This window comes from Macadamia integrifolia, chromosome 7 (genome assembly GCF_013358625.1).
Source record: "Macadamia integrifolia cultivar HAES 741 chromosome 7, SCU_Mint_v3, whole genome shotgun sequence".
Classification (NCBI taxonomy): domain Eukaryota; kingdom Viridiplantae; phylum Streptophyta; class Magnoliopsida; order Proteales; family Proteaceae; genus Macadamia; species Macadamia integrifolia.
The window spans coordinates 9,144,838-9,150,439 of NC_056563.1; positions in this window are offsets into that span (position 1 = coordinate 9,144,838).

The window sequence follows — 5,602 nt, forward strand, 5'->3', positions numbered from 1 at the left end:
TCTATTGTCCTACACATTCTACTAGAGTAGTGGAATCAAATCGGACAGTTTTCTTTGAGGATGATTTAGATTTTCAGTCTGCTCAACTACGTAACTTTGTTTTTGAGAGGAACATGTTCTTGTACCTATGCCTATGACATTGCCGTCTACTGTATTACAACCTCACATAGGACAAGTGAATGTCCCCACTTACAAACTTGTGCAACCTATAGTGGTTGAGCCTGCACCCCCTGTTGTTGATGAGATTCATGACCATATTATTGTTGATGTTCCCTTGAGGAAATCAGAGAGAACTCATAGGCCTGCTATATCTGATGACTATGTTGTTTATTTACAAGAACATGAGTTTGATATTACTTTGGATTCAGATCTAATCAGTTTTGATCAGGCTACCAATGATCCCAATTCATCAATGTGGATGTTTGCCATGCAAGATGAATTGAATTCTATGTCTATTAATGATGTTTGAAATTTAGTTGAATTACCAAAAGGATGCAGACTGATTGGTTGTAAATGGATTTTCAAGACCAAACGGAACTCTAAAGGTGAAATTAAGCGTTACAAGGCCAGACTTGTAGCAAAAGGATTCAGCCAAAGAGAGGGCATAGATTACAAGGAAACATTCTCACCAGTCTCGACAAAAGATTCTTTCAGAATCATCATGGCTTTAGTTGCACATTTTGATTTGGAACTTCATTAGATGGATGTCAAAACAACTTTCCTAAATGGAGATCTTGAAGAGGATGTTTACATACAACAACCCCTTGGCTTCACACAAGCTGATACAGAGCACCTTGTGTGCAAACTTAAGAAATCTATTTATGGTTTGAAACAAGCATCTAGACAGTGGTATCTTAAGTTTGATGAAGTTATCACTTCTTGTGGTTTCAAAGAAAATCTTGTGGACCAGTGTATTTATCTGAAGATCAGTGGGAGTAAGTTCATTTTCTTTGTGCTTTATGTTGATGATATTCTTCTTGCCAGCAATAATGTTGATCTTTTGCATGAGACAAAACGATTATTATCAAGTCACTTTGATATGAAGGATCTTGGTGAGGCCTCTTATGTTTTGGGCATTGAGATTCATCGTGATAGGTCTTGTGGCGTTCTTGGTTTGTCTCAGAAAGGTTACATTGAGAGGATATTAAAAATGTTTAATATGTTAGCATGTTCCCCTAGTAAGGCTCCAGTTGTAAAAGAGGACAAATTTGGCAAGTCTCAATGTCCACAGACAAAATTGGAGTGCAATCAAATGAAGAACATACCTTATGCATCTGCTGTTGGTAGTTTGATGTATGCTCAAGTTTGTACACGGCCTGACATTGCCTATATTGTTAGTGTACTTGGGAGATATTTGAGCAACTCTGGTGAAGCGCATTGGGTAGCTACTAAGAAAGTCATGAGATATTTGCAGGGCACTAAGGATTTTATGCTTACTTATAGAAGAACCGATTCACTTGATGTAGTCGGTTACATTGACGCAGATTTTGCTGGATGTTTAGATGACCTCAAGTCTACTTCTGGATATGTTTTTGTGATGGCAGGTGAGGCTATATCTTGGAAGAGTGTCAAGCAGACACTCACTGTATCTTCTACTATGCAAGCTGAGTATGTGGCGTGTTATGAAGCCACTGTTCAAGCTTTATGGTTAAGGAATTTTATCTCAGGACTACAGATTGTTGACTCTATATTTAAACCATTGAGGATGTTCTGTGACAACTCCGTTGTGGTACGTTTTTCTTATAACAGTAAAAGTACTTCAGGCTCTAAACACATTGACATTAAGAATTTTTTAGTCAGAGAGAAAGTTCAAGAGTCACAGATTACAATGGAGCAGATTGCTATAGAAAACATGATTGCAGATCCTCTTACTAAGGGCTTGACTCCAAAAGTCTTTCAAGAGCATGTCACTAATATGGGACTTGTTAGTTCTTTTGATGCATTTTATTAGTGGGAGTTTTGCTCAATATGTTTGCATTTGACTTTCAGTTTTATTTTATATGATGCATTATTATTGTTCTCAAAAATATATATGCATTTTTATTATGGCCATTTGTTTATGTGTATACACTTATCTATTTGCCTCCTACAAAAAATTGAGGTTATATGTGGTGTATTTACCTCATTCAGTATCTGAGGTTCCAGTCAACACATACATCCAGTCGCTAGTAAAACCTCGTTTGATTGAGGTCTAGTGCTAGTGTTGTGAGACATCCGGACCCAGTCCCAATGAGCTTCTTTGATTGAAGCTTAAGCGTTTGGGAGACGCTTGTAGTTAATGAGACATTCGATATCTATCTCATATGGCTCATTTGATTTTCGAGCCAGGACCAATTTGGAAATAGACATGATGATCACTATAGCATGTTATTTCCATACCACACTTTCATACTGCTCAGCCCAAGTCGGTGATGTTATGAGCACTTTGACGTGTGTGGTCTCATATTGCTTTAGATGTGATGATCAATACGGTTGGGTGTTTATAATTCTCATTCGGACCAAGACATTTGGTTTAAGGTGCACTCCATTCGACACTGTTTTGTTTGTGGCCACATTCAGTTTATCTAAATCGGAGAGTCGTTTTAAATAAATTTTAAAATCTAAAACTTGTGACATATGCTGCCCAAGTGGAAGATTGTAAGATTTCCTATTAGGTGGGCTAGCATAGTCAAAGATTTGTTTCCAAAATCAATTTAGTGGTGTTGACTAAAAATGGGGTAAGCAGAAATAATCAAATATTATTGGTAAGTGATCTCTATGGAGATATTGGATTCTATTAGCACACCTTAATGGTATGAAATATTTATTACTATGTGTGGACCTAAGGTATTGTTTCCTTAATGGAGAGGAAACCCTAATTTTATTGCAGGGTTGGTCCCTACCCTCACCCCTATATATAGTTATCATTGACCCATTAAGTGAAGCTATCAATCAAAAGCAAAAGGGAAAGAGGGTAGACCAGACCAACATTGATTGTGTTGTATAAGGAGCATATAAGAAGACATAGAGGAGTTCTTATTCTTCAACCATGGATTTAAGTATGTCTAAAACGTGTATTTTGTAGTGTTTGTCGTGCATGCTTATCGATCTTCATGAATCGCTCCGTATCTGTTTTCTATCATTATCTCCCTTTTCAAGCTGTCATCCTTCCAGGCCAACAAATCTCTGATAATATTATTATTTCTTATGAGGTCATTCAATTTTTTGACAAATAGTAATAACGAGAAGGGTGGGTTGCTATTAAGTTAAACATGTTTAAAGCATATGATAGAATTGAATAGAGCTATCTTAGAGTTTTATTTCAATTACTTGGTTTCTTTGATCAATGATGTGATATGATATGTGTTCTTCTTACCTCTGTCTCATACTCTATCAAACTCAATGGTTCTAACTTCAATTATTTTGAGGCATCACGTGGGATCAATGGGGTTGGACCCTTAATTCCTATCTTCTTATCCCATTTGTTGGATTTCTATAGCATCTTTGAGGCCCTTGTGAGCTTTATCTTATAGATTGACTTGGTAAAAATATGCTTGGTATTTCCTTTCAATTTTTGTGATAACCTATTATTTTATTTAGATATGTGGGCGTCACATTTTGTTACCCCTAAGAAGGTTAAACGATGAATGAGATATGCTTTAAACTAGATAATACTTAAGTGGATATGGATGAGAATTGAATTTGGATTTTTAAATATCCGTTTACATGTAGCTTTGACTTGTATAACCGAGACCTTCCTTTACCATAAATAGAAAAAAAATCAAGATCTCTCTCTCTCTCTCTCTCTCTCTCTCTGATATGATTTCCTCTTAATCCATGTCTCTTAAATTGTCTTAGTCTTATAATTTTCTTTTCCTCTTTAAAATCCATCAAAGTTTTTAAAACTCTCGAGATTATTTGTTTTTGTTTTTGTTTTTGTTTTGTTTTGTTTTTTTGTTTATTATTTTGTTTTTTTGTTTTTTTTTTTTGTTTTGATTTTTAAATTAGATATCTACTTGGATCAGATAGATATTTTCATATTACTAAATACTCCTAAATGACCCCCAATGGTAGGGGTGTCAAACGGTGCGGTTTTGGATATTCGGTTCTGTTCTGGTTCAGTTTATATTTTGATAAGGTAAAATCAAAATCGCACCAAATAAGAATAAGGTGAAATCAGAATCATTTTTATTCGGTTTTGGTTTTAGCGGTTTTTAATCAGTTTTTGTTATTTGGTTCACGACCGGTTAATATTATCGTTTTAGAAAATGGTTTGCATCCCATAGTTAGTGTGAATCCTACGTATACTAAACTTCCTAAAGGGTCAAGACAATATACTTTTATTTTGCTAAGGACAATATACTTTCTATGTAAAAGACTATACATATGATAATTGATTAATTATGATCCTAGAAATTAAGAAATCAAGAGGTGCGATTGTGTAAAAGTGAAACTCACTTCTCGGTTAGTACTTTGTTTTTTTTTCGTCCAGACCCATCGAAATTCAAAACGCTTCAAGTCTTTAATATTAGGTATTGGTTAACCATCAATTTTCCAGTTTCGAACTGAACCAAACAAAAATTATGGCCTATAAAACCAAAACCAGATCAATTTACTATGGTGCGGTTCGATTCGATTGTAACAGGTCGATTTTGATTCTGGTAAACGATTTCGGTTATATTTTGACACTCTTACCTAATGGATATGGAGACTTCTAAAAAAATTATGGATGTGAATGGAATTCAGATTTTCAAATATTCAATTGCATCCTTAGAAAATTACTTATTGTCAACCCTTTCCCTTGGGGTCTCAATCTTAAGCCTGCACTGATTCGACCTATTGAGCCCAACCGTTCAAAGATCGGTCCAACACACCGATTATTAGAAGTGTCGGGCCTGAGTCCGGCCTCTTTTTAAATAGGTAGTACATGGTGCAAGGGATAAGGCCGATGGGTGCCTGACCAGCCCAGCCCATTTATAAGCCTGACTTGGCTCGACATGTTTAGGCAGACCAATTACATGTATATTTTGATGTATATTTTTTAATATAGAATAGAGTATATATTGATGTTTTATCAATTATTGAATGTAATTAAGTGTAATATATTTTTCAAATTATTGATGATTTAATAAAATATATTAAAATATCTTAAATCTGAAACAATTAAAAGACCCTTTAAGATCCATTTAAAACTTTATTTGTATATCCGTTTAAGGCCATATTATAGTGCGATTAGGAGAAACCCGGTGAAAGCCCAGAATTCAATCGAGTTCGACACGAGACTGATCGAGACCGACTAATTCCTTAAATAGATAGGTCATGATCCAATGGTATAGGCCTACAAAACTCGACTAAACCCAACCAAGACCGACCCATACTGACCAATTGACGCCTCTACCCTTCCCCCTCTCAAGAGTCTTGAGAATTTCCTAAAACAGTTGAGTAGGAAGCACAAATCATTTTTTTTTTTGGAAAAATGGTAGGAAAGAGGGAGGGGTCTAGTCGAGAAATACTCAATGCAAATTGTCCACGTGGCAAAAAAAAAGTACAATAAACAAATAAGGCCACACATGACACATTTCTCCCAAAGACGAGGCTAACGAAATTCACGTTGGTAGTTGAA